This window comes from Geospiza fortis, unplaced genomic scaffold (genome assembly GCF_000277835.1).
Source record: "Geospiza fortis unplaced genomic scaffold, GeoFor_1.0 scaffold98, whole genome shotgun sequence".
Lineage (NCBI taxonomy): Eukaryota > Metazoa > Chordata > Aves > Passeriformes > Thraupidae > Geospiza > Geospiza fortis.
Window position 1 is genome coordinate 11495492 of NW_005054306.1, and position 27449 is coordinate 11522940.

The following is a 27449-nucleotide window of genomic DNA, read 5'->3' on the forward strand; positions in this document are numbered from 1 at the left end:
GGGGTGCCTGCTAGCTATAAAACAATTTTAATAGTGGCACTCTGGTCTTAACTGGTGTGAAAAATGGCTGCTTGCTGCTGCTACACCAAATATGTAGTCCACATGTACATAAAATACACCCTGTGCAAAATGTATGTCTGGCTGATACATATTTTGCAGCAAGTGAATTTAATTTCCTTCCTTTTCTCCCTCCCACTCCTCCCCCTTCACCTTATTCAATCTAGTCCCTAACCTTTGAGTGCCTTTTTTCCCCTCCAAATGAGGAAAAGTTTTCATAAACACATCCTTTGGTCAAAAGCAATCAAACCCGTGAGGACTTTTTTTTAGAAAGAGGAAATGTAAAGAACTCTGAACTCCCCTGTCCAGCCAGGCATGGCTGCAATCCCCAAAGCATCCATTGTAGATTGTGATCTATGGATGAAAGATAACATCCTCTTGCCAAGTTCTATTATAAGTCTGTGTTTTTATGTTAGAAATTTGCTCAAAGCCCAATTTCTGCTACATTTAGCCTTTATGTATCTTCACTGAATAAGGAAAGAGGCAGGAAATACATACTTGAGATTTCTAAAAAAAGGTAGCAGATTTCTACACTGTATCCTTTCTGACCTTGCAAGGTTCCTACATACATCTTATTCCTCAGGGCAGACTTTTAGGGTAGAGCTTAGAAATCCAATACATTCAGTTTTGGAAAGAAGAAGCAACAGGATGGTTAAAAAAGCACTTTTACAAGACTTAGTAGCAGTAGTTTACAGAAGGGCTATGTTTCAGTCCTCCTCACTTTTCGAATGGAATAATAAAGAAAAAAAAGAAAAAGAAAAAAAGCAGCCAAACAAAAACCTCAAGCAAACAAACAAAACCAAACCCCAAACCCCCAAGGGAAATAAAGGAAAAAAAGAAACGATTAAAACATAAGAATAAAAAATAATCTGAGGGAGCCTCAGCATTATCAGTATGGCAATCCTGCCTTGTTACTTAAGAAAAAGATAAGTCACTGTCACAAAATTCTCCTTCAAATACTGGTTGTGCCTCCACCCATGTCTCATTCAGATTAACTTTTCAGGACAGAAGGTAGTTTTCCATTATCTCTCTTTATTTACACAGAGCATCTCTTGTGGACAGAGCAAATTAGGTTCTCTTCTCTTATGACCCTTTATTCACAGCAATTCCCTGTCTGGATAGCAAGAGGGATACACAATGTAAAAAAGAACAGGGAGTGAAAGAGACCTCACAATCAGCACAAGACAGGCATTGGCTAGGAATGAAACAGCTTACTGAATGAAGTCAGCTTGGGAGCAGGTGCTGGCTCAGGAATATGTGCATCCAAAAAATCACCACCCAGATGTCTTCTACACAATACTAATATCCCAGTGAAGGTAGTTGCTAAGGATTTATTTATCTCTTTAGAAGTTAGTTCCAACATACATTTCATGAGGCTATCACACCCAAGAAAAGCTTCACACAACATACAGATTATTCCAAAAATTCCCGACTGTGGACATGGCCTGAAGAAATGATCAGTGACTATTCGAGAGCTTGCCTGTCTGTATTTCTCTGGAGTTTAACTATTTTGGTTTTTTCCTAGCACTCACCATTAGAGCTTTATTCTCCACAAGTTTTGGCCCACTCACAGTATCCTATTTTGTTTGACACATTTGCTGTTTAATTGCAAGTCTCGTAATTGTTAACCTGTGTAAACTTTCCATGGTCTCTGGTTTCTAGACAAAGCCCTTTTTCCTCCTGTGACATTCCTTTCCATCAGGGGAAAAAAAAAAAAAGAAAAAAAAAAAAAAGAAAAAAAAAGAAGAAGAAGTAGCCAGCCAAGTACAGCCAAATTGTTTTTACCTTTTCTCCGGAGCTCTCTTTTGGAGATGCAACACTTTTGATGTGAGTGCTGTGTACTTCATAATTCTGAAACACAATTTCCTCCATAATTCTCTGGCTTTTTAACAACCATTTTCTCCTGCAATTCTTCACTGCAGGTAAAGTGCAGGAAATGTCCCCATTTCCATTAGCTTTCAGCTGGGCTGGACTTTTGAGATTTGAATTCTTCTATTCCTAACACTGAATTAGTTCATTCATATTCCCTATTCTATTTGAACAATGGGGGAGAAATAGGCATCATTTAATGCTGAAGTTTAACTGAAGCCCTGTCTAACATATGACATTTTATAACATGACTTGTTCTAGTAGTTACATTAAAAGCCAAACATCATTACAAGCCATTAATATTTCTGCTGACTCAAATGCTGAATAGCAGTCAAATGCACTACCAAAGTACTTAATCATGTATTAAAAGTCACAAAGAGATCCAGAATTAATGCTGAAATTCATCTATCAGCTCATGTTAAGAATTTAATTTAAAACAGTTAGAACTGGTATTATACAGAGCGCTAAAAATCACATGTAGCATTTAAATGCAATGAACTTTTTAAGAATTAAAAACAGTCGTCCTAAACTCAAAATTTCAACAATGTCGTTTTCTCCCCTTCTTCATCGAGGATGTTTTGGATTTGTTTTCTTTTTTTTCACCATTTCTCCCTTCGGAATCAGCCAACAAATGCATAAAGCAAGAATTTCTGGAATAACCTTCATTTCCATAGCAATAGATTGAGAGATCAAACACAAGATTTTCAATTACAAGCTAAATTTATACAGTAGAAGAGACCATAGTACTCCAAAAATCCCTAAGCAAACAAAACCACACAAAAATAATTTAAAAATAATCCACAAGCCCCCTTACTCAGATTCTGCATTGTGGAAAAACAGGATAAAACGCAAAGACTATGATAATCTAATCAACTTCTGATTTTCCTTTTCTGTGTGCATGAGCAGTAGGTCTTATGATAAAAGCCTTCTTTTGAAAGCTGACAATTGGTATGATATATTTTAGAAAGTCCTAGTTTGTAAAGAGATGCAAGCAAAAAATATTTTTCACAGTTCTCACTCACCCTACTTCTCCATGTATGCCTGCTAGATAATTATGTGTTTTATGATTATAGCAGGAAGCAATTTAAAACACTACTTGAATTTTTATTTAAAATTATATAGTGTCCTCATTGCTTACTGGGGTGTGTTATAATTATTTAGCTTAGTACTAACCATTAAAAAAAGTAGATCTCTTACTAACTGAATGACATGAGACGGATGGTTTGTTTGTTAAATACTGTTTCTAACTTCCTTTTTTGTTTGTTTTTGTGCTCGCTGTTGTACTGTTCTTAAACACCAAAGTGTTTGCCTAAGCACCAAACAATACTGACTGATGAGCCCAGCATTATATTTCAGATTAATGTATGTCTTCCTAGATAATAAGCAGATTTCCCCAAAGTTTCATAATTTCACAAAACAAAAAGCTTTAAAACTAACATACTAGAAAGAACTTTTCTATAAGGCCTTTAGAACCCATCAAGAAGTAGTCAATAGGGAGATACATACTGCTTAAAAAGCACAGGTTTTTTTGTGTTTTTTTTTTTCCATGCAGTGGCAATTTTTGAAAAAATCAATGACTAGGCAAAAGCAGATTTGAGATTTATGATGCAAATTTCCTTTCTGATGACTACAACTCTGAAAATGGGCTTCAACTCTTCTTGGTTCATATGACTTTTTTATCATCTGTTAAAATAATAGCACTTAAAAGTATGGCTTCTTTCTAACAGGCGACAGTCCTTCATAACAATTTGAAGTTGTAAATCTTCAGATAAAATACTTCATCCTCAGAGGGTGTCAGATCAAGCTACCAATTAGTTGTCATGGAGAAAGAGATACTAGATCTACATGGAAGCACCAGCTTTATACTATCAGGTAAAGAGTGGTGAAGTTCATAAAACTGATGAAAGCCACTGATGGAGCTTCTCCCCTGAGCTGGCATGCATACATTGTCTGGGACTGCAGTAAGGTTTACAAACAGAACAATAGGAAGATGAGCTGGCTGAGTAACATTTTAAATGCATAAGCTGAATGCCTCAGTTTGTGTGCACCTTTCCCCTGGGTACAGGGCCTGGTGCTGAAAAACCTTTTAAGATACAGAATCCCCAAGACTTCCCCTTCCCACTCCTCCAGGGTCTTTCTTTTCCCACCAGAAGCATTGAAATTCAGTATCATGTAGGTACAAGCAGTGCCCTGGAGCACACAACAAGAGCAGAGGCAAACACCGTGTGACTCCGCAGTCAAGCTCAAGAGTTCAAGGCCAAATCTCGACTTCCCAGTCACAAAACAGAGGTGTTAGAGAGGGACCAAATAATTGGAAGAGCTGTTCTGCACTGGCAAGGTTTCCTGGGGACAATAAACCTCACAGAGCTCATAGCAAATCCAGGCACAAGCAGAATGTTGAATCTGAGGTGGAAGGCAACAGACTTGCATAGCACCCTGTTAGATATTTTTTTGAAACACAATAGGTGATTTCTCCATTTCCTTTCAAAAAAAACCCCAAAAGCCCTGCTTCATACAAATATCTGCATTTGATCTATGTAGGGCTTTTTATAGCAAGTGTTAGGTGACATCTTCAATCAGAAACATAGAGGACTGGGTGCTGAGTGAGAGGAGAACGCTTCCCCCAGAGAAAAGTGCTTGTTCTCCTCCTCCGTATTTTCAGGTCCCCTGAAAATTCAGTGGCAGTAAAGTGTTCCCTGGCTCTGAAACACAAGGGAAGAAAACAAGGTACTGAAATGTAAAATGAAACAATTCTTTGTATGGTCCCAAGGAATGCTTACATACAGAGCTGTAAGGTATTTTCAGTTCAAAATAAGAATGATAAGAAAAAATAAAAGATGAAAGATAGGATGGAAAAATAGAAAAAGGAAAAATTAGTTTAGTGAAACTGAAGTAAAACTTTTTTTCTCTGGATGCTTCAATATAATTGTTGCCAGGTAGTTTTTATCCTTTTTACAAACCAGCTTAGCTCAATTTGAAAACAAAACATTGTGTCAAAATCAAAGAGGAGCCATTTCATTTTGAAACCATGGAAATGAAATATTTAAGCTCCCAATATTTCCCCTCAGCAGAAACTACTGGATGAATTGCATCAAAACAAGCAAATAGCTTTGATCAATACCACACTGTGTCTTCCAGTTAATACACTATTTGCATAAACAATTTCATCAGGCATTACCACGAGTGCAATTGAGACCACAGAATAAGTCAATCTGCCGACTGGGTAATTTGCTGTGGGATGCAAACTACACCATTGCTTACAGTCAAGGACAAGAGACGGAGTAGCCAAAGAGAAAATTACATTCCCACAGGTCCCCTCCACACCTTCCCCCAACCAGTGATGCAGCACTGCCATGCAGATCTGCTGAAGCAACAGGATGGAGAGCTTTTATGATAAAATATTTGGGATGTATCTACTTTTCCTTCCCAGAGAAGGATAGAGCTAGAGCCATCACATATGGGCGGGTGGTCCTGTTACTGAAGACTGCCCAGACTAGACATGAGAATCAAGGATAAGAGCAGATTATCAGCTAGGAAGGGTTGAAAAGGCACTAAGTCACAATGTGTGCAAAACCCCGGAAGCATAACCCAGCCTAAAACTGCACCACTATGTCCCTGTCCCAGTTTTGCATTCCCTCCCTTGATACAAGCATAAACTCCAAGGGAACAGGTGAATCCAGACGAGGCCTGGTGAGGCAGCAGGGCTGCTCTTCAGCTGCATCCATGGGATGAGTTTCTGCAGGCAGTCAAGCACACCTTAATGGAAACAAATGCTGCAATGCAACCATTTGACCATTTGCCATAAGGCACAACTCCATTTCACATGGAGAGCAACTTCATTCCATGAAATTGCAACAAAATGAGCTCTCCCTCCCCACGGACAAAGGAGAGGAGCCTGCACACACCCCAGCATGGGGAGCAAGTGATGTGATGCTCAGATGCCCAAGTCCTGGAGCAAAGTGAAATTGTTCTGAAGCAACTGGTTTCTGGCATAAAATTTCTGCATAATAACAAATGGAGGTTGACCTTACAATTAACAGTTTCAGGGGCCTTCTAGAATATGAATCAGAAGGAAGCAAAATTTGAATATTGCATTAGGGAGAGTTCACATTCTAGTAGCCCTATGTGGACTGTCAGAGTGCATTCTAGTAGCTCGTTATGATTTATCTTCAACAGCCATGGGCTGAAATTACCAGACTCCAATTACTTTGCTTCCCATGTTCAAGAGAAAAAAAAAATTACGTCAGGCCTACCACAGGAGATGGTTTAAAGTGCCCGAGGTAGAGAAAGTAATCTACTGTTCTCTGACATTTGCTGCCTGAAAGTCATTCACATTAACAACCATTCAAACTTGTTTAGTGCAAAGCAATTGCTTCTATTTTCCTCTTGTCAGTAACATTAGCTTCAATTCAAATTTAACTCTTCAAAAATTTCAAAATGCAAAATGAAATTCAGTGAGGCTTGTCAGGGATATGTAAGGGTCTTGACAGAACATACTGTCACTGAATTTGTCTTCCTTAATCTGTTAATTTTGAAAAGTCTATTTTCGAGAGAAAAAACCTGATGATCTACACTTCTTTTACTGTCACATGGTAGGCAAAAGATTTATGACAGTGTTTACCAGACTAACATTTTAATATTGCTCCTAACATAACAAGGACTACAGAGGCAGAAAAATAGATGCGCTCAATTTAAACTAACAAATTAAGCGATTATTTATGAGAACAACTCGAGGTTTAGTTACATAGCAAAATACATTTAATAACTTAATATCCCATCACCATGAGTAGACTTGTATAACAGGCTATTAACTTCTAAAGACTGTGGGCTTATAAGGTTAATATTTTCAGTGAGAAGGGGAAGTAGGTTAGATGGTTAAACAACAGTAGCTGTCACAGACAGCTCAGACACTGAGGACACTGGCTTTCATCAACATTCTTTTCTCACATGACACCCACTTAAAAAATACCTTTTTAGTTTTTCTTATTGTTAAATAAAATAAACAAAAAATCCCACAAGACATACACACAGCCTCACATTTTTGGTATGGTACTTTTAAGAATAAAATACTTTAAAGTTGTATTACTGATGTGTCTTCTGAACATACTCATATTGGTTGGGGAGGTAGGGACTGCAAGATCAGAGGGGAAAATTAATTTTTATTTTATTTTCTATTTGTGAAATCAGGAAAAAAAACCTGCATGCAAACTCATGCTGGCTACAATAAATTCAACCACATTTCAAGCAAGTTAGTACTGTTCAAGTTCTTTATGGTACAGCATAATTCAACATAAGAAAAAGCCAAATAATTTCTTACATGCTAGAAAATGAAAGTAATAAAGCTCAGTATTACATAGTTGATTGTTTCTAAGCACTGCACCTTCATTATTTTTAAAATGGCAGCAAAATAATTGTCAACAATAATTAACCTTGTACGGTTTGGGGACAGTAGGTGGTTTACCGACTAAATCAGATGGGTTGGTATGAGCCTGATATCTACAAATACACATCAGATTAGAGATTACACAAACATTGCATTCCTTTACTCAGTCAAATAATTTTCTGGGGTCTGCAGTACATGTCAAGATGCCAACTCCCTGGGAAGACTGATCAGTTACTTGAAGGTAGGAGGCCTGACCCCAGCACAACAGTTATTGTTCTGAAAGACTTTGACCTACTGCCTTGTAGTAACAGAAATATCACTATCTTTACAGAGGGATTTAGCATGAAACTGGAAACGTTCCAGTTTTAGTGTTTGTGCCACCTATGGCACATGGCCTATGTCATTCTCTTTAGACATTTTGATCAGAGGTATCTTAAAATATTCACATTCCATGATCTACTTTTGTAGATATATGTCCAAGGAAAAGACAGAAGGATAATCAAAATCCTGGTCCTGCCCTGAAAGCGTTAGCAGTGCAGCAGTTAGTTAATGACTGTCTGCTGGCAATTCTAGCCTCCAAAATCTCCAGCAGTATAATGAGTAGATCTCATTTTCTATGTTGAAAAAGTCAAGCAGTTCCAATTAAATTGGCAAAAAGGGGGACTCACAGTAATATGCATGTCTGGCTTTGTCTGGCAGTAGGCAAAGGGACCTTGTGTGATCTTTTCTGCTTTTCCTGGTGAAGGGAAGGCAAGACAGTAACATCCAGGAGATACACAATAATAAGAAGACAAAGGACAATAATGCCTCAAGCCATCTATATGCAAAGCAAAGTTTGCAGTCAGCACATACCAACGAAATTAGATAGACTTATTGGAAGGAAGCTAAATAATGCAAAACCTGGTTTGGTTTTAAGGAAAGAACTCATCAGTACTTGGGACAATATTCTGCTATAAAAACATGTATAGGAATGTAATGGTATTTTCTGAAGTCTTAAAACTGATAGTTCTAATTATGTGTATACAATTTATATACCTTCAGAGTTCTGGGGGGAAAAAAATCATCACACTGAAGGCTTCTAGAATGATTTTATTTTCTTTTTCTTCTGCATTAGTCTTTCTCAAGCACTCGTGCGACAAATCCCACAGTACTTCTGGCATTACAAAACTCAGGGACTATTTTATGTGACATAGATCACTTTGATGTCATAAAGCTCTTTGGGATTGGAATTGGAGAAAATAAAAAGAAAATATTGTTGATTAAAAAGCTCAGAATATTAGAGTATTTAAATTTTCAGACATCAGATACATCAGTACAATAATATAATGCAGTATGTTATTGTTGATTTTCCACTTATTCTAGAGCACCAAGCATTATTATTACTTCTTACACAGTGGTAACACCTTGCAAGTTGATTATTCCAACTAATTTATTTTTATGATTATTGATAATATATTTTTTCATTTTTGACAAAAAAAGGAGTATGACTCAAAGATGCTATTTAATTTTTGCCATTTTCACTTTTCAGTAGAATGAGCAAACTTAGTCTTCCAAAAAGTAGATTTCTTTCATAGGAAATTATTGTTTCCATTTATTAACTATATCTCATTTATGGCAAGTCAATATGTTCTCTTTCAATCAATCTGCACTGTTAGTTTCTTGAGACATCTGAACTTTAATATTATTCTATTCTCTTTTTTCAGTTATTTTCTGTTGGAATTGCACTGTAGCTATAGGAAGTTTAGAACAAATAAGCTACCTATCTTTATGATTTTCTTTCAACTAAGTGAACTGAGCTATTAAGAGAGACAAAACTAGCTTTTTGGAACCTATCAACTTGATACAAAGATTTTACAATTATATCAGCAGAGCCAATGTTTTTTCACAAACAAACTTTTTCATAGTGTTTATATGGAAACACAGAAGTAAAATTCATACCATTACAGAGTATCTTCTTTCTAACAGAAAACAGAGGGCAATACCATTCCAGAATACTCCTGGTGGTGCAGACTCTATGTTTTGAGAATTTTTGCAATTTCCTGAGCTCAGGTTTGCATGCTAAAAGCTGAACTGCTAAACATTTTTGTATGCTAAGTAATAAACTTGAAGCATCAGCTGAACATTCTATCTAAGGAATGCAATATTCTCCAAATATTGAGTTTTCTAGCTAGTCAAATTAAAATGAGAATTTGTTTAAATTTTATTTATAAATATCAGTAAGTCATACCCAATGACAATTTTATGCACTGAGGTTATTCCAATTAGGTAGAGCATTGGTTACACCAAAAATTCTGCGGCCACTGAGGAGCATAAAGTGTTTAACAGGTCTATGTCAGATTTTAAGCTGAGCATGTGGTTTCATTCTATTAATGCTTAAAGCAAAGGATAAAAATTATAAAAAATCCTGCCAAAAGTTCAGAAACTTGTGACTTGGGAATGCCCTTCTCTTCAGCTTCAACAAGTGCTGAACACATCCTTTAAAAATCAGGCATAACCTGACAATATTTCATAATAAACTGAAACAGTAAATCACTGTTCATTGTCTTATTTTGGATCTGTTAATTTCCTTGTTTCTTTTGCACCATTCAAGAGTTCATGAACAAGAAATGAAAGGGTTGACTTCCCATCTTCTTCCAATAGTTTGTTTTTTCTGCCTTGTCATCAGAGAGCAAAACCCACATAAAACAAAAAAACCAAAACTGTAAGTCTATAGGTATCACAAAGGCAGTTGGGATTGGTGTTACAGAGAAGAGTGACTACAAGGGGGATAAAAGCAGATACTGATGTTTACAGGACAGAACTACAGCCTTCCTTTGATTCACAGTAGTTCACATCCACAGACCTATTTAAATTTCCAGGTCCAGTATCTGATGCTTAACTGGAAATTGAAATCCTGATACAAGAGAAAGGTGGAAAGTGAATACCCAGGAGTTGAAGTGTGAATGAGAAAAACAAGTGAAGCGGTAAAGCACATCCAGTTCATTGCCACCAACACCAGGGAAAATGTTTGAAAGGAAGAAGATCAGGAAAGTCCCCTTGCATCTTCTGCCACATTTTATATTTTCTGAACAAAATTTAAAATCCAACTTCCCTCCAAAATCCACCAATCCATCCACCACAAAACACCTTAACTTATATCTTCCAGAAAAAAAGAGACAAATTACTGGAAGCTGGAGAAAAGACCTTCTCAAAGATATACTTCTGTAACTTCTAAAACTCGAATCTAAACTTACAAAATGAATAAAGCTACAATTAAAAGAAAAATGACAGCTGAGGATGAAGAAAAGGCTGAGTGGTAACATAAACACTTGAGAGGAGTATATGGTGAAACAAAGTACAGATGGTTTTATGTTAGATCCCTTCCCTTTGGATCAGCTGAAGTTGAGTAACGTTTCAAATGTAGGATATTCACAATATTGTAATTTAAATTACAAGAGCAAGGAAACAAAATCTATACAGAATTACTTCTACTTAATAATAGAATATGTAAAGCTAAATTTTTTTCTAGTGTCAATTATACTGGCATGCTTGGTAGCAAATATTTTTAAATTAAATGAGCTTTTTCAACTTAAACAGTAACTGCAAGAGTGTAAGAAAATGCAGCCTTATAGGCTGTCATAAGAAATACCTTGAAGTTAGCACTTTATTTAATTATACAAATGTGTAATATGAAATCGATTTCTTGTGCACTGTATTAGTGCCTTGCTTATTGCAAAAATACTTTTGTATTGCTTTTGTCAACATAAATTAGACTTACACAATTTTTTCTAACACTCTTAAATTAAATTATGCGCTTCGCAAGTATAATATTAAACCAATGAATTAAGCTTCTGAATTCCATTAAATCATTTTATTTCCTTTATATTCTATAATGGAACCTTAAAAATCAAAATAGTTTTTAAAAGATACCTTCAATAAACAGCATCAAGAGCAACTGAGCTATCAATTTGAAATAAAAAAAAATTAAAAGGGGAAATTTGCATCCCATCTACAAAAACTTTACAATTTGCAGCAACTCTTTATTCATTAAAAATCAAACAGCAGAGAGAATGCTACCAGCAATTAATTTTCGGCACAGCTTGCATTATCATTTCAAGGTCAGGTTTCATTGGCCATGCCTCAGTGGGAGCTTGGTTTTGAGATCACTAAACACTGCTCGCAAGGGAAACATCATTAAATGTGTACTTGGAAAAGTGAAATTCCTTGCAATAGAAACGACTGAAAAACTCTGCTATCCTGCCTAGACCCTTTCACCCTCCAGAGAGAAACAGGTATCTTTCAGTAAGCATTCATGAGCTGCAAGAGATACCTGTGATGGAATACTTGAAGTCTACCCTTAAAAACAGTTTGACCTTCTGACCACAGATCCGAAGATTGGTCCAGTTCTTATGACATCAGAAGAAAACACAAAACCAGCGACCAATACTTTCAGGAAGGATCAAAAGTAGGACACCTAAGAAGTAAATTATGCACCAAGGGTACTGGAGGGAGAAGAAAGAGCAGTGACTCTTGGGCCCTGCAGAGATCAGCAGCAATCCTGACAGACAAAATTACTTCACTGCATGCATCACTCAAGGAAGATCAATCTCTTCAATATCAGTGGTTGAGATACTCAAACTGCAAGTATAATTTCCATCTTCAACTGGAAAAACAAATCTTTCCATGATGCTTATAAATTTTTTCCAACTTTCAAAGTGCATTTATTTATAATTTATATTGCTTTCTTATCCTTATTTTCTCTTTACCCTTAATTTAATTTCTTGACACAACTTTTAAGATTAAGTAGTGCTTTCTCTCTCACCATAGGTCATTCTTACAATGCAGGGAGCTCCAAATAGTAAGGTGAATTCAGGTTGCTGCAGACATCCAGGTAGCTGTTATCATTTATGTACCCCTGTCATCTGACTGAGACAAAAAGACTACTATGACAACAATGTAGAAAAATGTAATGAAAATAAGTGGCTGTTTCTTTGCAAATGATTCCTGGCAAGAACATACAGTTTTGTTTGTTTTTTCAAAATCAGAAAATACAACAGGTATGGATTTTTTTTGCCTTTGTATCTATTGTAATACACTGGGGGAGAAAAGAATATTTCTAACCATCTGCCTGGTTATTAAAGACACTAGAACAATTTACAGAAAAATGTTTCAGTATGTTGAAACCATTTTATTCTTTACAAAGCTATCAGAATATTTTTTTCTGAAATTGATACATATTTCAACACATCTATTGTTTATGTGCATATACACAGTTTTAAATCTCAAAACAAAGGTTTCTCTATTTCTTTCAAATACTTTTTCAGAAAATACTGCCAGAAACACCTATGAGTGGTGATGGACATTTGCTAGCAATTTCTGGAAGCAATCAGGGACTGCAAGATTTCAATTCAGTGCTGCAGTCCAAACTAGTTAGATATTTTCCCGTCTTTGAACACAAAAGAGAATATCAGTCTGCCCTTTTTCTTTTTCTTTTTTCCTCTGTAAAGCAGCTAAGCAAGAAAGACTGATTTTTGAAGCATGTATTCCACCATGACTCATTCAGGAACTGTTTATGCTGGTTCTTCCATCTAGGCCATGAAAAATTTCACTGCAAAAGGTAGATGAGAAAACATATGATCCCTCATTGTTCCATGCTGTTCCTTGACCCCAGCCTTCAAGGATGCCTTGCCTACTCCTGCCTCTCAGCTACAGCAGTGCATGCCAGACTTTCAACAGCAGAAGTGCAGCAGGGATTTGCAAGGGACAGGCTGGTTCTCATGTCCTGCAGTGCCTCAATCTCTTCCCCAGCTTTACAGTACATTAGATCTCAACTGCTACATTGGTGTCTCACCACTTTCATATCTTCTGGTCCCTTAAACCCACAGGAGCCTGTACACTATGCATTTTTCCCAGTAGGACACGGGAAGCCAGGAACAGCCTCTGCAGGTTAGCAGCCTCACAGAAGAAGAAACGGAGTGCACCAACATCCAGGCAGCATGAGCTGAATGGCATGGCTTAGAGGCAGCTGGGAGAGGGGAATGTCAGTAGCTATTGTGGTAGTAAAGTTTACCAACTAGTTCATTCCTAAGAAAATCTAAGATAGCAGAGACCATTTCAAGCCCTCTCTTGCTTTCCCCTACTTTTTATTTTAAAATAGGAAATGCTGTCCTCTTGCATAAGGACTAAATCTGTTTCTCTGTAGTACAGGATGGGGTGAAGGGGCTTTGGTAAGCAAATGCTGGCTTCACCACTTCTGGGATTTTCTCTGTCAGTGTGTAACTGTCAAGGGAGCAGCAGGATCCTTCAGAAAAACCAAAAGGCCTGAGGGCCAGCAGCTAGAGAGGATGAAGTCAGTTAACTCTTGGCACACACACAGCACTGCCACAAACACAAATCCAGAAGTTACAGAATGCTAGAAAGAAATGGATTTATAGATGCTCCATGAAGACCACAAAAACAGCAACAAAAGCGTCGGGATCAAGGAAAAGGACACCAATGTTGCAAGCCCTAAGGATAAGAAGCCACGGGGAAACAAACGTGGTCATGTCTGTCTTTCCATCCAAGTTCTTAAGTGGAAGGGGAAAGACATTAGATGACAAGCAAAATTTTGTAGCCTTCTCAAGAGTTGAAGGGCTACTTCTAATGCAATTTAGCCCCCAAGACAAAGGTGAAGCTTGCTACAGAGAAAGCTTCTACACATGCAGGTTTAAGAAATGTCAGAGTAATGCTCCAAAATGTGCAAACTCAAGCAATTTTAGAGTTTGTATCTTTTATGCATTTTAAGGGAAATAATTCTCTTTTAAATGTCAAAACACATTTTTTATTAATTTTCTTTTTCTAGAACTGCCAGAAGAAACTTTCAAATGAAAGAACTTGAAGGGTCTTCATGTCTACTGTTGTTGTTTATAGCAAATTATATGCACAAAAGCTATATTGCAGTAAAAGAGCAAAATAAAGTATTTAAAAGTTAAGAAATCCCACCTTTGAGATATCAGTAACAACCTTCATTCAATTTCCTTATGCATATGCATTATATTATTATTGTCCTTGAGGAAAGATGGAAAAATCTGTACATAAAAATACAATGTCAACTAATGTAGGTGGCACAGGCTAAAAAAAATATATAAATACAACTACATTTTTTTTCCTGCACTCTTTGCATACAGTTTTTGAATAATCAAACTACATCGCAAAAGGCAAAGAATGTACCTTACTGACAGTTGTAGGCATAAGTAAGTGCTGCAGCACTGGTGTCTTGCTGTATGAGCCCTCCCACATATTTTGTACATAAAAGCACATGGTCCACCAGGCATTCGTCAGAGAACATCATGAAAGGTTTGCCTGGCCTGTAAGCTACTCATGTTTGCCAAATATGAGATTAATAATCTACCATGTGATCCAGAATATGGTAGGGCAATTTATCAGTTCTCTGTACTGATGCAGTCAGCTAAGGAAAAACTTACATGACTGCTTTAAAATTAGAAAAACAGAAACAGAAGCATAATAAATAGATATTGAGTTACTAAAAAAATTTCTATGAATATGCATAAGATATTGAGTATTTGAAATGTTCTTATATCTGACTCAGATCAAGTATTTGAAATTTTCAAATACTTCAGATATGGAATTAGCGGGTTGTCCATTATACCACAGAATAAGAAAAATTAGCAGGTTCCAGGATGGTACTGACAATGAAGGATGCTCTTTATTTTCCTCATTTTTACACATGATAATTTAATTTCTCCTTATAAGAGTTCTAACCATTGCAACATAGTATTTATCTACTCAGAACTAAAACAAGTTTACTATAAAATATATTTCACCAATGTGCACAATACCATAACGACAGTGAATATTGTAATTGGCAGGCAGAACCTGATTAATACAAAAGATGTAGAGACTATCAGCTACTGCAAGTACAGGCTCCCACTGAGAAAAAAACCAAAAAACAAAAGGAAGCACAAAATCCTGCCATAAAACCCAGCATGTGCTGGATTTCCACACTCCTGGGAAGACAGTGGAAAAAGAACAATTGTCTCTCTCCAAGGTATTATGGGAATTAGTACACAGCTAACAGGATACTCAGATCAAACTGGAAAGGGACTGCAAAAGAGGAACCAGTTTGAAGAACTGCTTGTGGTTTCACTGATTTCCTAACTGGCAATAACTTACAAGCTACAAGAAACAAAAACTTTCTCTTCAAGCATATCCTCGGCACCTCTGCAGCCAGCATCAAAGGAAACTGGATAACTATTTCCCCATTTCAGTCAGTGTACAAAGCCCATTCACTATACATCAGCTGAGCTTGAGCAGAGAAACAACTTGACAAGACAAGCTGAAGCAATATGTGTCAAAGAGATTGAATTCCAGTTTCATATTAGTACAGAAGAAGACAGTGCATGATTATTGCTTGGAGCGTGTGGTTGTTTAGGGGATAATGCTAGTACCTTAACACTGAGCAGTAATGGAAATTGTCTGTCTTGTTCTCATTCTTTCTAAGACAGTCACTTGTGATATGTCTTGTTACACTGCCAGGTCATTTCTCTCTTCAGGGTCCTTAAATATCACCTGTCCAAATTGACAATACATCTCTCCAATGATGGCATTATGCTTTGTCCCTTGCTAAATAGCTAGACACTCACTTTACCAAGGATGAAAAGTAACACTTTACTTGCAGAAATTAAAATATTAGAGGCTGGACACTGTATTAGAGCTCTGCTTCCCAATGCTGCCTCTCTGCAAGGATGCTCAGACCTCAGTACTGAGACATCTCAGTGTGTCCAGGCCCATGTCCTCCTTTATGCTGTTGTTTATCATAAAGGGGACTACTCCTAATGCTGTTAAATTCAAATACATTGACTGAATTCTTAAATTTTCAAACAACAAAATGTATACACAATGACTTTCATATGTTTTAAATGCGATTATGTTCACTGAGAGGAACTTCTATTACAGAAGCTGCAGTGCCTCCAGTACTGCTCTGTGCAGAAAACAACTCAGCAAAAAACAGACCTTTAGCACCAGAGACAAAAGAGTTTCTTCATGAGTTGTCAGCTCTATATTTAACCCCCACTACAAGTCCACATCAGATGGAGTAAGGCATAGCTTGAAACACAGAAAGAAGGATGCTGAGAATAACAGTAGGATATTTAAAGGCAGATTTTGTGTAATTCAAGGCCGAAAAAACTTGGATTCCAAATACTACATAAATTTGGGGTTTTTTACGCAACTATTATTCTTTACTACAATTGCTGCATATTTGTTTCCTAGCCTGTGTTATGGTGTAGACAGGCAGAAAGAAGCCTGCCCATCATACCTCAGCACCTTACACAGACCTACCAGCACAGAATGGCTGCTCTTCAGAGATGGATAAAACACACATTGGCGCATGTGTCTACAGAGAGAATAATGTAAAGTGTCCAAGTGTTTTAAAACAACAAAATGCATAACAGGAGCATCTGATATTTTCTAGTTTAAGTCTGTCCACAAGGCAGACTTTCAGAGTGCCCTGTAAGATTATAGCTTCCACGGAACCTGCACCCCACGGGATGCAGCAGTCCAGCTGAAGCCTCAACCATGGGCCCACAACCTATCTAATTCTAACAGATCTTTAAATCACCAGGAGCCATCACAGAAATTATTGTACAGACTAAGAATTCCCACCTTAAACTTGCAAATCCTTTCTTAAACACAGAGACAGTAAGCTGATTTGTGAAAGCAATATTGAAGAGTGATAGCACTTTTTTCCCCACTGTGGGATCAGATCAAATTAACACAGGAGAAAAAACCCTACATTTGTGAACTACCTTTATTTAATGCACATGACAATGAGTAAATTCAGGACTAAATAATTCAAAGAAAGGCATAAACATCATGGTTTATTGATTTCTACTCAATTGTGTTGTTGTATGTATTTTTTGTCATTGTATAAAGTATGTGCATATGCTCTGATTAAGCCCCTCAGTTAAGTGACTATGAAAAATGTCTGCCATCTTAACTTGTTTTTCAAATACACGTTCCCCATCTTTTCCAAGTACTGCTAGGCAAGATAAGCCACATCTAAAAAACTTTTTACTTGTTTCTTTTCTGTAGAGGTTCTTATACTATATTCATCACCATATGAACTGCAAACCTACAAGCATATTATGCCATATGAATAATTTCTACAACATATTATTCATTCCCTCATCCACTGTTTAGGCAGAAGCACCCATATTTCCCTTAAACTTTTAAATTCTGTTTCAAGGCTGAAGGGAAGAAATAGCTGGGGCTGAAGGGGGAAGTATGGTTGCATTAAAAAAGGAACAAGAAAAACCAAACATGAAATGCTGAGCATCGGAAAAAGAAAACTTGGTAATGGCAACCTAAGAAATCATCGAGGTGAAGTGGCAGACACACACAGAAAAAAAGAACATGCTTCACTGGCATGATCCTTAATTATGGCTATTCAGCTGATAACAGACAAGGGCTAAGCCAGAAACAAACCAAAACAACAACTTCAGGAATAAATTGACCTCCACTGATTTCAATATAGTATTTTTGTTGTATTCTTCCCACACTCCCCATCCCCCCCTTATTATACCAAACCAACACCAAAAGTCAGCTCTGCATGGACAAAGAGCTCTTGGTCACACTAATATAAACTCTCTTGCTCTTGTCTTAATACAGACACTACATCAGTGATAAAACTTATCACTGAATGAATAAAAATGTCACCCCTTACATATGAGCTTTATTGTATAAGACTCTCATCACAATATATTTAGCATTCAGACAGATAAATTCAAGATCTCATTGCAGCTAGCACAACAAAAGTAAGAAAAGTACTTGCTCAGAAAAAAAATAAAAATCATGTATGGTAAATAAATTTGAGAAAAATTGCTGGGGAAACATTCATAATCAACCCTGCTCTCCAAATAGCAATGAGACACCAAAGTGAACTTATTTGTCAAAGGTGATGCCAAAGGCCATAAACAGAGAGCAGGTTTCTTGAATTGCAGTTCTGCACTGTCTTCAAAGGTCATTACTTTAAGGAAACATGGTACAACTCAACTGGATTATTTATTTGTAATCATCTAAGCTACCACAGGTTGTGAACTGTGAATAGAGCACATCATATTCCCAGTGGGTGTTCATGCTCTGACATTTCAGCCTAATTGTTGGAGTCCATTTTGCAGACAAAAGAAGGTTCATTTTCAAATATATTTTCTCCAGTCCCTACCATTGAGCACAATTTCTCTAAAATAAAGGTAATAAACTGCAAAATATGTACTTATGCTACTGTAAGAGTATCTGAAATGTTTAATTATCTGGATGATAATTTAGCATGTTGTCTTTTCCAAGGGTAATGAAATAGCTTTTAGCAATTAATGACCTGAAAAACAAAATGCATAAAATGAAATAGTTTCCAAAGGTAACCTGAAATGAAAAATAATAGTATACAAAGGAATAAAAGGCTTATGCAGTTGGAGATGTGAAACAAAGAAAATAAATTTCAACCCCCCCAAGGAATTACTGCCTAAATCATGTCTGTATCTCTAAACTCAATATTAATTCTGGTCACATCACATATAAACAACAAGATTTTGTTTCCAGATTTCAACTTTCTGCCAGATATTTTTTGTTTTGGTTTTCTAATCCTCCTGAAAACAAACTCTTGACAATTCCATACCTTTAATTCCATAGAACAGGATGCTACACAGATTTGGAGCGGGGTTGGAGAGATGGAGATAAATGACTTGGGTCAGAAGAAAACTAATTTGGTAAGCAATTTCAAGATTACACCTTCAAAAGCTTTAAAACATTCTTCACTTCTAAGGAAAGAGCGAGAAATTTTGCTGTGGTTTACAAGCCAAGGACTACAGGACCTCCTCTAGTTCCAGTGCCTAAGTCTCAGCCCTAATGGTCCATGACTCTCAGATCTCTTTTCCCTCTCTGTACATAAAGCCTACTTTGTTTTTACTGCACCGAAAATGTTGTACTTGAAACATAGATAAGATTCAGCCAATTCAAACCACTGTAAATTAGAACTCAAGTATTTTTTCAAGTGGCCTTTTTTCTACCAGTTTCATAATATTATGTAATTTGCCAACTTTATCATAGTTACATTTTCGTTATAAATTACATGGAACTGCTCCTGATAGGGCAAAACCAGAAATGCTTATTCAATTAATCCATAAAACCAGTTTTAGATAGATAAGCCAGTTCTTCTCTATTTGAGTTGATTTTATTCTGGTTTCTTAATCAAAATGCCTTATATCAAATTAAATGCATTAGAGAAAAACAATATCAGCTTTATTAACCAAATCTGTAATTTAATTTTTTAAAAATCAAGTTATTCTGACAAGAGCATTCTATAAATCTGTTGACTGTCACTAATTATATTACTTCCTTAATTCTTCATTAATCAAGCTTGGTATTGGCTGTTTCATTATTCTATTCAGAATTAAAGTCAAGATGACAAGTTTTTAATTAGGTGAACCTAAGCCTTCAGTATTTTTAATGTTTGTTTTTCAAGAGATTTGGAGCTTTCTAGGACTGCTCCAGATGTTTATTTGAAAACAGCAAACAAAACCAGGTAACATTAAGAGCCTTGACAAGTCATTTTTAGGTTTCTGGACCTACTGATCACCTGAGGTGTAACTTGACATCAACTGCTGCTTAATATGCTCCTCAACTCATTGTTAAAATGGAGGCTATTTCATTATCATTCCATACAAAAGCATCACATGGTCCATTCTCCCTCTCAGCACCAGCAGGAGGATTTACTGAGAAATAAAGTGAGGAGAGTGAAATTCACTCAATTCTGCTTCATGCAGTCTAGGTTCAAATTAGGTAAAAAGAATTATGCTGCTCACTATTAAAATTAAACAAAGTTAAAAAAAATAAAAAAGCAAGCAAGAATTAAATAAAAATCAAATATTTCTCTAGCAGAAGAAAGCCCAAAGAATTGATGCCTGTAAGAACCAGGGCTTTTGGGAAGAATGACATGATATCTCTTTGTAATGGCTTTGGAGAGAGGGGGGACAGGAAAAATATTGAATGCATTTGGTAAATCTCTTCAACGTCCCCTGCCACAGCACAGGCTGCTGGTACTGCTTTCCTCTTCCACCCTTCCACTCCTGCAACTCACAGCCCTCCATATCTAATCCACACTACTCTGCCAAAAATGCCAAAATAGCTGAAAAATTAGTATGCTTCCAAAACATTTTAGTGCTGCAATGATCAGAGTAACTAAAAAAACCTTATTAAAAATTTCCCTGATTAATTTTTAATCGACTGATAAATGAAAATACAATAAAAGCCAGTCTCATAAACGTTTGTTTTATTTACGTACTTACCACCTCTCAAACACTATAAAATTAATATTGTATTCCTGAACAGTTGAGAGACCTTAATTATGAAACCAAACTAAAGCATCAAGCACACTAATCAATCATGCTAAAAAAAATATTTTTATTTCAGCTGAAATTAAAAGTAGAAGTCACAGTTCAAAAACAGAAATGCAGTCTTCTAAAAGGGAAAGATTATCTCAACCTGCAGCCATGTTTTTAAGAAGCAGACATAGACCAAAAATCTGTTAACATCAGTTCCCCAACTTTGCAGAAGCTCTAATCAGGCTATGAGTTATCTGGCCTGGGTGCACCCACAGCACTTTCAAGTGCTGCAATATGAATTATTGCCCACATCCATTCTTTTACAGCTGGAATGGGCACTGTGGATTAATGTACTGCAATATATTTTCTTGCCACAGACAGTGCTCCTCTCAGAAGTGTGATCTATTGACTAGTTACATGCACTTTGGATAAATCATGGCTGTCTCAGTGCCGTGGCAGGCTCTGCTCTGGGAAAAGCCACCAAACAAACCAAGGTGAGGCAAGAGATGGAGAAATTGCTTGAGAGACAGGGGAGCTCTGTCTGGTGATGGGAGCTGCTCCTTTTCCTCCCCCTGCCTCTACCACAACAGTGAAGGGGTATCCTGACCTCGTGTCCTTCACCAAAAAGAGAGGCAGTAACTTTAACCAAAGCCTTTGCACCAAACCCTTGACTAACCAGTAGGTCAAGTGCCAATGACCACAACCATGTCTTGCTGCAGGTTACTCATCCCTCCCTGCCCACTGCTAGACTTCAAAAAGAAGGCAGAAGAGGCCACTGCACACAACAGAGGCTTTGAATTGTGGGTGGCCATGCTAGAGGAGTCCCCCTACCCAGGTCTGCTATACTAACTCTAAGTGAAGAGCATCAGAGTGATTTACTGCTGAATATGATACTATACTATAAAAAAAATAGCCATGAACAGAATTCTTCCCAAAAATGAAGCATGAGACAATTGAGGGAGCCTATGCCTTGTGTAACACGGCACTCACAATGTTGCAGGAAGAAAGTTTCCAGTTAGTGCAGAGGGAATTCACAGCTGCAAGTACCATATAAATGATACCAAGCAAGGCTGAATACAGCAAACAAAAAAAGTTGGAAACTAATTTAGGGGAAGTCAGTGTCTGAACTTGCAGTTTACTGCCAATTCAACTGAGTCATCAGCATTGCACTCCTTTGAACTAGATGATACCATGCTTAATTTACACAATCTGACACAAACTTGGCTGAGCAGTTTGCCTGGTCTCTTGCTAGGTAAGTCAGATGCACTACAGTCCTTTCTTATGGATATAAGCATCATTAGGATTCTATATGTGGGATGGGTATCTCAGCAGTGGCAAGCAGCACAATAAGCAGAGCATGGTTGCTGGTGCCAGATGGTCCAAATCAGATGGCTCTTCTACAGCATGCCTTCTTAATAACAATTCTAGTATTCAATCTTAATGGGAATATGATGAAGTTCCTCAGCCCAGACTTTGTCCATTGTTTTTATATCTCCCTGCTCCACCTCCCCAAATACAACCCGGTTGGTAAACCTATATGGAACAAGACTGGTACATTTGGAATCTGATAGCAAGATCTTAAATGGTTCCAATTGCTACCTGGCCAAAAGCCCAGAAACAGTCACAAGTGCCAAAAACATTTGTAAAAACAACAGCAACTTATAAATATTGGTGTAATGAGGGTTCTTCTGGAACGACGAATGTAAAATAATTTTTAAAATACCATATTAATTCAGTTTCAAGTTGTTCATCTTTAGTTTATCTTTAAAATGCATTCAAACCATAACCAACAAAAATATGAGCAATAAAAACAGGCAATTTAAGCACTCAAAATATATTCACATTGTCCTTGAAGCTATAGTCTAAGCCCATAATAATATCTACTTTGAGGGAAATAAGATAAAAATTTTACTTGAAATACAAAGAGACCCGTTTTTCTGTAAAGGTAAAAATTTCTCTCTGTCACCATTAAAAAAAAAGTTGAAAATTATGCACTTATTGTATTTTTATTAGATTTTAAACTTTTAACCAATGGCAGTTGCACTACTGCAAGGGACACCAATGAAGAGCACAGCTTATCTGTTCAGTGCTGTATATTCCAGGAGCCTCCCATGATGTTGACTCTACCCAATTTTATAAACACATTGCCTCATATTCCAATATCCTAAATTCTCTTGTACAGCACACTGCAAAGCCTACAAAACCAAGTCCTCAGCCTGAACCCTCAGCCTTGGCTCTGCCAGAGTAAAAGGCAACAAAAACAGAGTGAAGTAGCACTGTACACATCCCACATAAGCACATCCAGATTCCATACTACAATGTCCCTCTCACTCCCCTCCTTTTAAAAATAATGTACAATTTTTATGTAACCACAACAACAATATTAGTTCTCCAGATGGCCGTGCAGGGTCACCTTCTCAATGGCAACCTCTCTGGGGTCCCTCTGTTATAAATCCCAAGACAATGATCAAAAGCCTTTGAGCTTCCTTTTGTTTTCCAATATTTTTCCATGCTTTGCTTTTTTTGTTTGTTAGAGGAGAACTCAGCAGTATCTTGCACACTGTGTATATTGTTTTTGAAATTAATACATGTAGAAACTGTACACAAACATTCTGCACTGGAAAAGGCAGCAGAAAGCAGCCCAGCTCCCAAGCCTTCAACTGCAGGTGTTCATGTGCCAGAATTGCATCGCTGAACCAGCATCTCCTGCTCAGGTGCCTTGAGGCCGACTCTTACCAATAGCAGGTCTCTGTGCTGGATAAAGATTTTGAACAATGAAATAACAATAATGACAATAGTAATAATAATAATATCATTGATAAATATTTTTCCTTTCTCAGCTCTGCTAGAGCTATAAAGCTTCCCCTCTGTCCCTACTCATCTCATTATCAAGACCAAAAAAAATGAAAACACACAGCACTGTTTCCTCCAACTGTTTTACAGTTCTTCATGTTTTTCTGAAAAATCACACCTTGTGCTGAACTTCAGTAAAGTAGGAGCAAGCAATTCCACTGTGTACATATATTAAGCTCTGGACAGGCTGAACTATTGACCTTCTTTGCCGCCAAAATATCAGTTAATCATAAAACTGAGCTGTGAGCTGTTACTTAGAAGCAGCAGCCAACATTAAGAGAACAACTTCTAATTTAGAGTTGAAAAAGAGGGTAAGCGGACAATTTTAGATTATCACATATTTCCTACACCCTGCCCCTCTCCCCCCTACCCCCTCAAGGGAAGACAGGCAATAACAACTCAGGAGATACCCGGAAGGACAACACACCCCACAGCCACAGAAAACAGTCTTAAGGATTGCTTCTGGTTAAAGTGTTACTCTCTGCCTTTTGTGTTGGTGTTAGAATCCTGGAGAAGTGAATAATCTGAGCAATGACCCCAGGCAAGAGGCGAAGTCAGAATGAAATAAAGCTCAGGTGCCCTTTGAGGACCAAGGAGGAGGCAGTACCTTTCAGCATCAGCACCTGAGAACACAATGCCTTGGTCATACCATCATGGGTGGTGCTTAAAAGAGGAAATGACAAAGCACGCACCTGGCTCTCACAGAGGGTAATGTAAGAAAATAGTGTTTTGCTTCAGATGTTTCAGGCTTCAGCCGTTTAAAACCACTCAGTGGTTTCACATATTTGATTGCTCAGCACTATCCTTAATCACAGACTGATAAAACAACGCATCTAACAAAATGCTTTTGCTTCAGCACAGGAAAGATTACCTGGGAAATGCCATGCAGACAAACAGGCTGTCAGAGGACTTAACTAGTGGAAGAATTATCCCTTCATTAAAGAACAATTTTGTTTAGCATTAGTGGAAACATTTAGTAAATGAGTCACCAGACACTAGTTTTGCTATGAGGAAGACAGAAAATTATCTAAATACCTAATAATAAAAGTGCACATATGACAATGAGTTAAGTACGATCATCACTCAAATCACTAAGGAGTAGAATGCATCTCCAGCAAAGCAGAGGACAACTGATCAATAATATGTTATTAAGAAATAGTATGAAATTATAAATACTGAATGAATTATGGGGAAAAGGTATTTTAAACTTCATTTGAAAACAACATTGATATTTGCTTAAGCATTAAACAGAGAGCAGAATAAGAGCTTATTCTCATTATTTTTTCAGTGAGTTTCCTGTTGCTGCTTGGAATGTAAACTTCAATCCTTACAATCTCATCAAATCAACATTCACTAATGCACACTTTTTAATCTGTATAGAAAGCAGTCAAACTTCATGTTAAAAATTCATTTCTTTTCCACCATTCCATCTGATACTGAGCAGATAATCAATTATAACTTATTTCAGAATTTGAACTAGCGTGAGTAAAACTCATGGAAAGAAAAAATTGACAAAGAGCACTGACAGAAAAGAGAGTATCTGTCTGAAAAATAAGTGAGCTTGTCAGAAATGAGAATTAGGAATAATTGAAGAAACTCCAGAAAGAAGATATTGCTGTAGAGATGTCATCTAATACAGCACAGCAAATCACCTGCCAGTCACTGGTACAATACCAGCAGCAGCAAATACTGCAGGGTGAGATATTCCATTATTACCTTTGCCTTTTTTATAAATCTTTGCTTTGGAAGAGACTAATTTTGATGTTTATAATTTGCCTTTTAAAAGCAAAATATTAGTATATTCAACGAAAAAAATTATATTGACAAGGACCTGGAGTTATCTATCAGAAGCCTTGGGAGAACACTGCAGAAAAGGAAGGTCTGTCTCATTTTCCAGACAGGTGAGGAGGCAGCAAGGCGTTCAATCTGGCTCTGTCCCTGACTCATCCCTGATGATGTGCACAATATTTCAGTCTTCACAAACCCTTGTTGACACACCTTCTTCTAGCTGAAACTAGCTAGTAGTAACAATTATTTGCCTTCACTTAATGAAATAGGAAGAATCAGTCTGTTTACTGTTAACCTGTTTCCTGCAAGGTAAACAGCTTAAATTTTTATTATTAAAATTATGCACACTGTCACAGAAAGTTCAGAATTTTCTTCTCAAGTATTTTTTTTTATCTGCTTAATTTCATAGTGGATTAAATGGAGTTGAATTTTTTTCTTAAACCAGATTAGATTTTGGAGCCTTACATGTGAGTGTTATGTTAAAAAAAAATTAAATATAAAAACACACCCACAATAACATGATTTCCCCCATGAGGTTTCTAAAAATACGTCACATAATTACTTCCTTTCCCACAAAAAATCTTTACTCTGTCACAACCTGGGTAAATTAAATTACATTTCTTCAAGCGCTATGAAAACAACCTGAACATTTCAATTTGCTAGTATCGGCTCAGCCTCTTTAAAACAGAAGCAGTTTTCCAATTCCTACTTTTTCAGAATGTCTAAGCCAATTCTGTGCAATAAACCAATACTTTAACCTTACTTAGATCTCAAAGACCGACACCTTAACTCAGATAGACACGTAGATCTTTCTACTTCACTGGAAAGATAGACTAAATTATAAATACAATCACAAACTCCAAAAGGTGCCTTCAGCTAGGTCTTACTCCAGCTTCATGTATCAGCTTCTGACAGTACTGTGAGCAACTTTAAAAAAGATCCTCTAATTTTCTGGAATTCATACCCACTGACCTAGTCTGCTAGAATTCCTAGCTTCTGGTCCAGACCCTGACACTCTTCTTTAAGTAAACAAAGTGAGTGTTCATCCATCAGAGATCTGTCTTCAACTTGCGAAAAAAACTATTTATACTTCTGATTCACATGTGCACATATATATATGACAAATGGAAACCTGAGACTCCATCTTGTCCTTCTGATTACTTTAATGCAATTGTGAATAGATGGTTATCAACACTCTTTGCTAAATCAAATACTGTGCCAACTTTAAAATATTGTCAGGCCCTAGAAGTCCTGAGACTAGGAGGGAAAACCCCACAATTTAATTTATGCTTATTTTCCTCACAGTCTGAGATCCAAATCTATAATTTTTCTCCCCTGAAACTATGAGACATAGTTATTATCTTTTTCCTTGTGAAAGCTGAGATTAAAATAACTTTAAGTAGCTTTAGAAGGAACAGCATATAACACAAGTTGACAGTGTTTAATCTTCTTGGTGCTGGCCACGTAGGGGCATTCTGAGAAACAGGAAACAAACTGCAGGGCTCATGATTTTGGTAATAGAAGCCAAAAATGGAGAAAACGCTCTATTTGTATTTTCAATTGTATTCTACAATTTACAGAATCATAGAATATCCTGAGTTGGAAGGGTCCCATAATAACCTGGTCCTACTCCCAGGCCTGCACAGGAAAGCCCCAAGAGTCACCATGAGCCTGAGAGTGTTGTCCAAACACTTCTTGAACTCTGGCAGGCTTGCTGCTGTGACCACTTCACTGGGGAGCAGTCATAGCTGGAGATTTTAGTATTTGTATTTTAGTTCTTCTAATTCAGGAGATTCTGTCAGGCTGTATGTAACTGCTTGGGAAAAGACAAATTATGCAGAAGTACACTACATTTTTTCCCCCCACAATTCTATTTCTAAAACATATCCTTGTTCCCATGCAGTTTGCTTTATGTGCAAGTTTGCTTAAAATGTAATTGAAAATACAAAGGTGAAGAAACAAGGAGGCCAGGACTTTCCAGAAATCAAGAGGTCTCTTTCCTTACGTGACAAGATGCAAACTGTTTTCTTAGATTTCCAACTTCTCGCTTCCTAATCTACCCTCCAAGGGTTAGCAACCTAGAACAATGACCAGGCAAAGTAAAGGACACAGAAAATCCTTACTGATCCAGAAACTTGGGGATC

General features: G+C 37.0%; 1 protein-coding gene across 1 annotated transcript in view; it reads right to left on the bottom strand.

Annotated features, from left to right (window-relative positions):
- Positions 1–27449, bottom strand: part of PTPRK (protein tyrosine phosphatase receptor type K) — a 297434-nt gene that overhangs the window by 132343 nt on the left and 137642 nt on the right. The window lies entirely within an intron of this gene.